Source organism: Patella vulgata, chromosome 6 (genome assembly GCF_932274485.2).
Source record: "Patella vulgata chromosome 6, xgPatVulg1.2, whole genome shotgun sequence".
NCBI lineage: Eukaryota > Metazoa > Mollusca > Gastropoda > Patellidae > Patella > Patella vulgata.
In genome coordinates, this window is record NC_065884.2 from 41,880,742 (window position 1) to 41,892,965 (window position 12,224).

The window sequence follows — 12,224 nt, forward strand, 5'->3', positions numbered from 1 at the left end:
GCATATTATTTGTCCAGCAAGGTAGAATTGTATTGTAGAGAGCAGTAAGATCGTTTACTGATTGAGGTGGGTCATAAACCAGATTGGAGTTAAACAACCCCTTCCTGAAATGATTATCATTAATTCCTTTTAAGTTTCTACGCAGAATATTTCGTTATTCGTTTTCAGGCTTAAGGAAGTTACAACCTACAATCAAGTGATGATCAGAAACCCGTTTATCTTCAACAGATAGACTGACAGCGGCACTACAGCCTACACTTATTTCGAATTCCAACTGTCAAAGGTTCTTTTACGCGTACACGGGACCACAGATTTCCGAACCACGCGAACGACTAGACTTTGTTCCTTGCCAGACCCTCCGTCCTCCACCACTAACAAAAGAAAACCACGCCGGAAAATCCAGGGGATCATTCCCTGGCAACACCAGGAACAAACCCGAGAGTTCCTGGTTTGCTAGCCAGTGCCTTATTAAACCTCAGAGGATGGAATAACCTCAAACACATATAGCCCAACCCTGGGGCCTGCTGTTTGGCTTCCACTGAGCAACAATATACAAGTTAAAAGTTCCAACCCCAGTCGCAATCCTTGCCCCAAAATGCCCCCATTGCTCCCAATTTGTTATCATTTCTTTAGATTAATAGTTGGTAGGATACCACAAATTTTGGGCAAACGAGCAATTCATCATCAATTTCTGGCAAGTACTTTCATCGTGTTAAAACGAATCGTCAGGCCATTTTATTGTGTTACTAGGCTACCACAATAGCGTTACGTCATAACAGAGGAAAATGGCAAATTTAAATATAAATTATAAAATCTAAAACGAAATAACATTTAAACATGAAAATTAATCATTAATTAATGTTATAATAATCACCCCTTGGCATTCAAGCTTGGATTATACTGGATTATAAAATTGCTCTCTTCTGTTTCCAAGAGATCATTATCGATAAATTTGAGCTTATATAAAAGGAATTTACCTTTACCGCAAATATCTAAATGTTCGCTAACCGGTTAAGCTCTATTTCTTGCGAGTTTTATATTTGAGCAGTGTTGGTTAATGCGTAAATTCAATTGGTCAATGGTTTTACCTATGTACTTGCCACTACAACCTTTACAAATTAACAGGTAAATCACATACATGTATTTGGATTTACAATCAATATTTTGTTTCACATAGAATTTTACATCTTTAGTAATTTGAACGAATGTTCCTTCTAAAATTTCGGAACAGGTCATACAACGTAGGTCCCCGCACTTGGATAGACGCGGTACCGAAATGTCAGAATCAAATTTTGAAAATGTTAATATTCTTCTGAGATTTGGAGGTTGTTTCTTTCTAGCTATTTACAAATTTAGTATTATTTAGAATGTATTTCATTGTATAACTGTCGTTCTTCAAATCATCCAAACGCCCCCTTACAATGGACAGCTCCCTTTCTTGAGATGGATTATATTATTGGGATCATCGTCGTTGATTTTCGGTGTTCTGGGATCACCAATATTTAGTTTAGAGGCGTTTTCTATCCCGTTATTTATCAAGTGTAAAGGATAATGTTGTTTTCGAAGGAATCCCCGTAATTCTTCCAGGCGTTTTAATTTGTCTTCTTCCGAGGAAACTTTTGTACATATCCGCCATGCAAGATTATAAGGGATATTCCTTTTTGTATGTGCTGGATGACATGAACGAAAATCGAAATATTGATGTGTATCAGTGGTTTTATAAAAAAAAAAGTTATTATTTCGCCGGTGGATGAAAGCTTCACTGTCACAACTAGAAATTTAAGACGAATTGTGCTCCTTTGGGTCGAATGATTTAAAACAATATTGCGGTGTGTATTAACTATAGTATTTAATATGTGATTATGATTGCTTTCAACATCAATAACGAACAAAAAAACAGCGACTGCCAGGCAGGACGCCCACATTTTGCAAGAGATGGATAGAGAACAAGCTAAAAACAAACGGGATGTTTTGTACAATCAGGGTCAATAATCCAGAAAGTTATGGTTTGAAATGCGCAAATCCGACCAAAACTGCTGGACAAAATGGCGGCCGCTCGTACGCAAATAGTGTACAACATCTGGTATATCAAGTTTGAGGACCCTGTAGTGGTTATAATTTTGGTCCGATTTTGATGAAACTTGAAATACATGTTTATAGTTTAAACATATTTTATTGACAAATATCAAAAGGATTGAGCACAAGTTTCAAAAACTTAGAAAAGCCATTTCCATACATACAAATAATAGACACAATTTAATACAAACAAGATGTTATCCACCCAAAAAGCGATTGCTAAAATTATATACTAAGATGTAACTAATATCATTAACTTTTATTTAAATCGTTTTGAAAGTTTGATATATTTGTGAACTTCAAGGAAAAGGTTTGTATTTATCTCAGTTGACAATTCTGAATTGCCGCACAATAGGATATCTATATTTATCACAGAATAATTTGACAATGTATTTAATAGCTCGGCACGAATTACATCATATAAGTGACATTGCTGAAAATAGTGTTCAGCATTTTCTATAATTTGCCACAAGAACATGTGGGATCATTCACAACGTTTATTTCATACAAATCATTTTGCAACGAACTACACCCATGCCGTATTCTAGTGTGAATAATATTTTCATGTCTATTACCTTTACTGTAGTAGATTGGCGCTTTATGTATTAAGGATCTTAATTTTTGTTTGTATAGATATTTGAATGATTTAAAGTTGGCTGATTGCTTTATGGGGTCCTCTAATAATTCCCAATCTCGAATTGTTGTGGGGAAGTACGAAGTTTGGTGTAATGTTGTTCTACAATAAGGATTTCTATATTCGCTAATGTTTCTTAAATTGTATTGTTGTGGTGTTTGTTGATAATATTCTAGAATGTCATATAAATATGCTTGGTTTCTCTGATTTTTAATTTGAAAAAATGTAGTTATTCGCTTTTCTGTACGTCTGTCTGACAATTTATTCCATCCGGTTTCAAAATAAAGTGCTTCACGAGAACAAGTTTTAGTTAGTCCAGTGACAATCCTGGCAGCTTCTAGCTGTACCTTTTCAAGTTTTTGTTTCGTTTGGATTAAAGTTTATAAGCCAATTTATTTTTCGCCCAAATGTTGAGATTTGTCAGATCGTAGTTAACGGACTGTTCTATCTCTGCAACTGTTTGTTACACCCAAGTGCCGTATCGTCTGCAAATAATCTAGCCACATTATGAAGTACATCTTGTACATCATTGATGTAAGTCAAAAACAAAAAGGGCCCAAAACTGATCCCTGGGGAACTCCTGATTGAAGAGTAATTTCTGATGACACAGAGCCATTTACGAATACCCGTTGAGTTCTGTCTTGGACATAACTAGACAACCACGTAATTAGCATGCCTAAAACCCCATACTGACTTAATTTGTGTATCAAACCAGGTAAAAATACGCGGTCAAACGCTTTAGATATATCGCAAAAAACATAGCAGGAATATAGTTGCTTATCTATTGCAGATGAGATATCATGATACACTTCTAAAAGTTGATGAAAAGTAGAGTAGTTCGGTCGAAATCCTGATTGGTATTTGTACAAGAGATTGTTTTCATGAAAGTAGTTAAACAGGTGTTTGAAAACTACCTTTTCTAATAATTTACTCAAAGTACTTAATAGGCTTATAGGTCGGTAGTTTGAGACTAGAGAGCTGTCTCCTTTTTTATAGAAAGGTAGGACATTTGCTTTTTTCCAAATTGTTGGAAAAACGTCTGATTCTAGTGATTTATTAAAGATATATTTTAATGGTACACATATTGAGGTTTTGGTATATTTTAGTAACTTGTTACTAATATTATCAAATCCATTGTCTTTTTTCAATTCCAGTGTACTTATAAGATCTGCGATTTCCTTTTCTTCGACTAAAGGAATATCAAGTAGACAATTTGTTCGCTTATTGAATTTTGGTAATTCACCTTGCTGAGTGTTATCTGAAATTGATCCGAAATAGTTGTTTAGTAATTCAGCTTTATCAAAATTTGAATAAGCAATTCTTACATTGGGGTCTAAAAGTGGAGGAATATCATTTGATACATTTTGGCCTAATACTTTCCTTAGATTATTCCAGTAATTCTGGCTATTTGTATCGTTAGAATTCAAAGAATTTGTGATTTCTTCTTTGTATTTTGTTTTTAACGCTTTTTTATAATTATTTACTTTATTTCTTTGAACTTTGTATTTTCTTAAATCGCACTCATGGTGTGTTTTCAAAGCTTTTTTGTGTAACCTGTTTCTGATTCTTATCGCTCTACGTATTTCTGTATCGAACCATGGTTTGTCAGTTAGTCTTATAATTATTGATTTCTTTGGTATGTACAATGTAATATAGCTATTTAGAATTTCATAAAATTTTGAACATATAAGGTTAATATCAGAATTCGCAAAGGTACTCTCCCAATCGTGTTCTTTGATAAGAGTATTTAACCTATTATAATTACCATCCTTATATACTAATATCTCCCGTTTAAAATTCCTGGGAGTTGACACTGGAAAATCTAATAATGCATAAACACCCATATGATCGGATATGTCAGCAGTGACATTAATCGTTAAACTGGAACTAATCTGAATTTCATCATTTACTAAAATTACATCTAATAAGGTTGATGACGTCAGAGTAACGCGTGTAGGTTCATCAATAACATTTCTGAGATTATTTAAAGATAAAACATCCCGTAGCTTGCAGCGTGGTGCTAGCAAGTCATCATTTAGATCACCTAAAATTACAACCTTAAGCGTGGTTTGATAGGCTAGTTCAATGGATCTTTCGAACAATGACCAGAATTCAATTGTGCTGTTTGGCGGGCGGTAAAATAGAGCAACAAGTAATACGGTGTTTGGAAATTTGCATTCTACCCAAATACTCTCTATACCGTTTGCAGTAAATGGTTTTATTAACATATAATAATAATCCGCCACCATGCGACGTCTGATCCTTCCGGTATGGAGAATGGTAACCGTCCCATTGTAGAGATGAATCTAACACATAGTTATCCATATGAGTCTCAGTGAAACTACAAATATGGTAATCATTGACATCGTCTCATTGTTTCATGTTTGTGTCTTATACTACGTGCATTTAAGTGATAGACCGATAGGTTTTCATTTGAATCGTGATTTGAAGGTCCAGGATTTTTATGAATGAACGTCTCCTGATCTTAGAACTAATAAGGCTAAAACAGTACTTAACAGACATAAATTATCAAGTTCACATAAAACTATTAGAGATATTATTCGACATTGCGATTTCTCAGATGCCTCGTGCTTTACTGTGTAGTAAATGTCAATTATTACAATGGCGATGAAAATATAATGAGTGTTGCACTTGCGCCAGTATTACACGGGGGGACTGAGAAATCATCAAACAGTTAGATCTTAAATATTTAGTGGTTAGTTTTGGTGGATATAGAGACATGAGAACATCATGTAAATAAATAGTAAACAAATAAAACATATATACAGACAGAAAATACATATATATAAGTAAGTAAGAATATACATAAGAAATTTACATAACTAAGGACAATATTATCCTCGCATGAAGATACAACGGTGTCACCACATGGGTCAGGACCATCATGATAGTCAATGTAGACTAATAATGCTCGAACAGGATAATTAAGATCATATTAACCTGCCATATGGATGACGGATTAGCAACATTAAATAGGCGGTGTTTGTTTGTAGCTGTTATATATGCTCGATTTGGATTTGCGTGCTTTAATTTCACAAAATTATTCAGGTGTAACTGAAGGTTAAATTTCGTACTATTTCAAATAACTCCAGGAAATAGTGAAATTTTTCACGGTTTGTATTTGCACAGGTAATATGGTAAATATAGGTATATAATCAACATGACAAAGTAGTCATTTCCTATCAAGTTAACTTTCATCACGTATTCAAGTAACCATTACTGTAAAACTGATGAATTTATACAGGTAATACTGTAGGTCTACAGAGTAAATAGCGTTTGGTGAATAGGTTTTCGACTTGACTTAGGTGAAAGTGGCGGAAGAGGGAGGGAATCTCCTGTCACAGGGGCTATCGAAGATCATCATCAGGCCACAATCCAATGCACATAGATTTTAGAAGTATGCCTCGAATATGTTTGGGATGGAAGATTTGTGTTTTCAAATCAATTAGTTGATGGTCGAAATAACACGAAAGATGATAGCGCCCTCAGGAGATACTCCACATTCAAGAAAAAATTTTTTCTCGCATAAGTATTGAATTTGAATAGATAATATGGTAAGTATACAAGCAAGATGGTAATTTATCATTACATTTTTCCGTTAAGTTTCACCACATGGCCAAGTAGATAATCTTACAAAACTAACTAATTGACATAGGTAATATTATGGTAGGTATACAGGGTAAATAGTGATTTCATATTTCATCATAATGTACGTACATATTATGTACGTAGGCTTTTCTACTAAGGTAATTTAAATTTATAATAGCTGACCAACTGATAATGGAAATATGGCAGGCATACAAGAGACAACATACAGTTAAGGTAGTCATTTCATTGTACAATTTACTTTATGGAACATATTTAACTAACCCTTTCTATAAAAATGATCAATGATATAGGTTACGTGGTAGGTATACAGAGTAAGTTGTTAATTCAAATTTAAGTTAATCTTTCTATTAGAATGATCTATTGTTATAAGTAATATGGTTGGTATACAAGGTAACTCGTTCATTAATATTATATTTTATCATACATTTAAGGAAAACTTTCTATAAAAATGATCAACTGATATAGGTAAAGTGTGTGTGTGTGTGGGGTGGGGGGGGCTACTAAGTTGCTAGTTCATATCGTACTGATATAGGTAAAGTGTGCGTGTGTGGGGGGGGGGGGGTACTAAGTTGTTAGTTCATATCGTATTTTACCAGATATAGGTAAAGTGTGTGTGTGTGGGGGGGGGGGGTAAAAAAATTTAAAAAAAAAAAATTATTATCAACTGATATATACTATTCAAATAAAGTAGGGGATATTTGATTTTTAAGTGTTATTAAAGTCACCTAATGAAACTGACGAAGAAACAAATGACAAAATGAAATGAAGTTCACATTCATCGATTTATTCCAAATGATCGTTAGACTAAGTAAGGCACAGACTGACCATTATAAGGGTAAAATGATACCCGGGGTCAAAAAGCAAAGTTACCACAGCATCACAACCAAGTCAGTAACGGGTAAATCCTCCTCCGTTTGCCAAACAAGCATTGATCCGACGTGGCATACTCCTAATGAGACGTCTAAGGTCATTTTGGTCCAGATTGTCCCATTCCTGTTGCAACGCAGCAGCAAGTTCTTGGACATTGGCAGGACGTTGTTGACGTTGACGTAACCTCTGTCCAAGCATGTCCCAGACATGCTCGATGGGGGAGAGGTCGGGACTCAGTGCTGGCCAAGGTAATGTGGTGATGTTCTGTTGTTGGAGGTAAACTGTAACGATCCTGGCCCTGTGACATCTTGCGTTGTCATCCTGGAAGATGAAACGGCGGCCATGACGTCGTGCGAACGGCACAACATGGACTGCCAAGATGTTGTCCCGGTAGTACTGGCCTGTAACACGCCCTGCAACAACATGTAAAGCCGTTCTTCCAGCAACAGTGATGCCTCCCCACACCATAACAGAACCACCCCCAAATCGATCATGTCTGATGACGTTAACGTCTTGGAAGCGCTCGTTTCGACGACGCCACACCCTCCTACGTCTGTCCAAAAAATCAACAGTGAACCTTGACTCATCTGAAAACATCACATTGCTCCAGCGTCGATTATCCCAGTGTTGACGATCCCTACACCAACGACGTCTTGCCTGAATGTGATGAACTCTCAAACAAGGGATCACGCGAGGACGTCGGGCGCGAAGGTGACCCCTTTGCAGTCGATTCCGAATCGTCTGGCCACTCACTCTCACACCAGTGTCTGTTTGAAGACGAGCGCTGATCTGATTTGCTGTGATGACACGATTTCTCAAGGCCAAGGTACGGATAAATCGATCCTGGGCTTGAGTTGTCGCCCTTGGTCGACCTGAGCGTGGTCTGTCCTGTACAGATTGTGTATCACGGTATCTGGACCATAGCCTGCTTATGACAGACTGAGAAACATTCATCGTCCGCGCCACAACCGCCTGTGTTGTGCCGATCTGTAGCATGCCAAGGGCACGTAACCTTTCATTTTGGGTAAGCGGACGCATATCAAAATTTGTTTTCTGGTCACTAAAACAATTAAACTGATGTTTCCACCCTGGAATTCAATGCCACAATGACTGTAACATTCAAAGTCAGAGTCGTGCAAATCTTGGGTTGGACCCCCATGATGATCCCAAGCATCACCTGCATTCCATGCGGTAGCTATTGGTGCGTTTGGGCGTCACATGTAACTGGAAATGTTTCTTCTGTTAGGTTCTATAGTGACTTTTTTCGTAGTCATTTGCATATTTTAGTATTATGCCCCCAAAATCAAATATCCCCTACTTTTTTTGAATAGTATAGGTAAAGTGTGTGTGTGTGGGGGGGGGGGGGAGGTGGAAGGTACTAAGTTGTTAGTTCATATCGTATTTTACCAGATATTCCAGCAAATCATTTAAAAAAAAAAAATTGTCAACTGATATAGGTAAAGTGTGTGTTGTGTTATTAGGGGGGGGGGGGGTTACATGTATAATAGGTAAGTTGTTAATTCAAATTATATGTCACCATATATTCCAACAAAGGTTATCTATAAAAATGATCACCTGATATAGGTAAAGTGGTGTGAGTAGGGTGGGGACATGTAGTATACAGGGTAATTTGTTAAATCATATTTTATTTCGCCATATATTCTATCTTGGTATAATTATGTCAATGTATGTATCCTTTTTTTGTTTCATGTATCTTTCTATTATGTTTATTTGTATATGCACATAACCTTGTAAGGTTGTTTTATGCAATAAAGTTTCTTTCTGTCTTTCTTATAAAAAATGATCAACTGATATAGGTAAAGTGGTGTGTGTGTGTGTGTGGGGGGGGGGGGGGTACATGTATACAGGGTAAGTTGTTAATTTATCTTTTATTTCACCATATATTCCAGCAAAGGTTTTATATAAAAAATGATCAATTGATATAGGTAATGTGATAGGTATACAAGGTGAGTTGTTTATTTATATACAAGTTGTCCTTTCACCATATGTGCAAGTTAATCTTGCCATAATATGAACAATTGATGTAGGTTAAGTAGTAAGTTTAAGTCGTTTATGTATAATTAAGCTAACTGATAACCATATATTCAATTAAAAAATGAGCATTTAATATAAGTAGTACTAGAATGTAAGGGTAAAGACAAGGTATTCAGGATAATTTTCACCATTCAAACAAACTTTTCAACAGAAATGATTAATTGTTAAAGGTTTAGTATTGTTACCTATCATTAATTCAAGACACACAAAATTTAAGGTAACAACAAGACTCGTGTCATTTAAATGCTGGGTTGATTGGGGTTGGGTTTTTATTTCTAAAGTAATGTGTTGATTTCCAGGTTTACTATTACACGTGCGGATAACCGTTTTTACAAAGCTTGTGAATACTGTTTATAACCCAATGATCTTGTTTGTTGTTGATATTGGCGTATATCGGATCGTACGTTCCTGAATTATGACCCCTGGTTGTAAGGAAAATCGCGTTTTTAGCTTGTGGTCCCTCTAGAGGTCACAATTATTATCCGATTTCAAAAAACGTTCGAATATATCACCGTTTGACCGTGATGTTTGTTGAGTTCGAATTTCGTGAAAATTGGGACAAAACTGTCAGACAAAATGGCCGCCCCTCGTACGCAAATAGTGTATATGATCTGGTATATCAAGGTTGTGGACCCTCTGGAGGTCACAATTTTTATCCGATTTTGATGAACGTTGCAATTCATATTGATAACCCAAAGATCGTGGTTCCTTTCGATATTCGCGCGTATCGGATTGTATCTTTCTGAATTATGGCCTTTGAATGTACAAAAAATCAGATTTTTAGCTTGCGGTAGATGTAGAGGTCACAATTTTTATCTGATTTTAAAAAAAAAACTTGGGAATATATCACCATTACACACTAAGATCTTGGTTCCTTTTGATAATCACGTATATCCGAACGTAACTTCCTGGATTATGGCTCTTGATTGTTCGAAAAATTGATATACCATATTTTTACGCTATTTTGCCTTTCAGTTTTGGTCCGATTATTACGAAATTCGAACTCAACCATCCTTAGAGTGTAACGGTGATATATTCAAACGTTTTGTTTTAAAATCGGATACAAATTATGACCGCTATAGCGTCCAATATGCGCGAATATCGAAAGGAACCGAGATCTTTGGGTTATAAACTTACATTTCAAGTTTCAACAAAATCGGATAAAAATTGTTACCTCTAGATGGTCCACAACCTTAATATACCATATTTTTACGCTATTTGAGTACGAGGGGCGGCCATTTTGTCTGTCAGTTTTGGGCCGATTTTCAATTTTCACGAAATTCGTACTCAACCATCCTTAGGGTGTAACGGTGATATATTGAAACGTTTTTTTTTTTTTTTTTTAAATCAGACAAATATTATGACCTCTATAGGGTCCACAAGCTAAAAACGCGATTTTTCGTACAATCAGGGGCCATAATTCAGGAAGTCACGGGTCGATATGCGCGAATATCGAAAGGAACCCAGATCTTTGAGTTATAAACTTACATGTCAATTTTCAACAAAATCGGATGAAAATTGTGACCTCTATAGGGTGCACTAGCTAAAAACGCGATTTTTCGTACAATCAGGGGCCATAATCCATGAAGTGTTACGGTCCTACACATGCCAATATCGAAAGGATCCGAGATCTTAAGGAGATAAACCTATATTTCAAGTTTCGTTGAAATCGGATAAAAATTGTGACCTGTAGAGTGCCCACAAACAATTGTGGGCGGGCGGACAGGGGTGACGACAATATACGTCCATATGAAAGTGTGGGCGTATAAAAACAACATTAAGGAATCATCCATTTTCTGGTTTGAGCTTCAAATCAAGTTGTCTCTAGAAATGAATGTTAAAGGTGCGGTATGTAAGGGAGAAACCATTTTAATAACTTAACATGTCTTTTCTCCACACGGCTAACACGTACATCCTATAATTTGGTGCACTCTGGCTAATATGAAGTCGGGAGTTGGGAGTCGGAACTCCCTACTAATAAAAGTTACCTTCCTTTTAACCCAGTGGGTTTTCTCCCTGCCATATGGGGATTGTAAGGCTATTTGGGTAAATATGGTGTCTTTCATTTCTTTTTGTTTTCCAGTAAATAAGATTTTTTCATTAATGCTGATTTAGCCTTTACTATTCTTTCTTAAATATTTATCTAAGTAAAATGGTATAACATCGATACATTGCCCATTAGTACGCAACTAAAACTAAAAAGTAAACAGTGCTTCATAGTCCATATCATATTAGGTAACCTGAAATCAAAGCAAGGCATGCCATCTCATTATTATTTCATCCCAATGTTGCATTAGACGAGAGAAAACCATTAGAATTGCCAATAATTGAAAATGTCTATTGCACAACAATTCTAATTGTAAACCTTTTTATATTTCAAACATACCTGAGAGATTCGAGGATGAAATAAATATCGAAGAACAAAATTCAATAATAGATATTTTAAAGGCTTACCTTCCAGAGGAACGATTTCTACATACATCGCAGAGCTGTGGTATTAATCCACATTAACCAAATATCCCTATAATCATAACAGCTGCTGGTCGTAAACCAAACAATATTGTCAATACGTCGTTCGCTTAACAAACTATCACTAAAATGCCACAAAATAATTGGAAAAATAAAAATAGCTATTGTCGGTTGTCACGGCGACTTGCATGAAAAATTGCTAATCAAGAGCGATGCTTACCAGTTTATCATCAAGGATAGTTTTCATTATTAGGACTGTCTAGGTTTATAACTGTTTTCATTTTCTAAAACAGCCATCGAAGATTTGAATCTATCATAATATTCCAAACTTGAAAGGTCAGATTAATGTCAAACTATGTATAAAAAATAACAACCAATGTATGTTTATGTAAACTGTTTTCGACGATCTTTTCTAACCTTTTCCTTATCACAGTCTGGTTCATTTAAAATGCAATTAGTGAGACCTCGTGTGGGTATGTAATATGTTTTA

The 12,224-nt window shown here is 35.8% G+C and overlaps 1 long non-coding RNA gene across 1 annotated transcript in view; it reads right to left on the reverse strand.

Moving 5' to 3' along the window:
- LOC126823314 (uncharacterized) overlaps positions 1 to 11,853 on the reverse strand; it is a 54,360-nt gene extending 42,507 nt beyond the window's left edge. The window contains exon 1 of the long non-coding RNA XR_007681120.1: positions 11,720 to 11,853. This is a non-coding gene — a long non-coding RNA (uncharacterized LOC126823314). The remainder of the gene's footprint in view (positions 1 to 11,719) is intronic.
- Between the last annotated feature and the right edge of the window lie 371 nt (positions 11,854 to 12,224).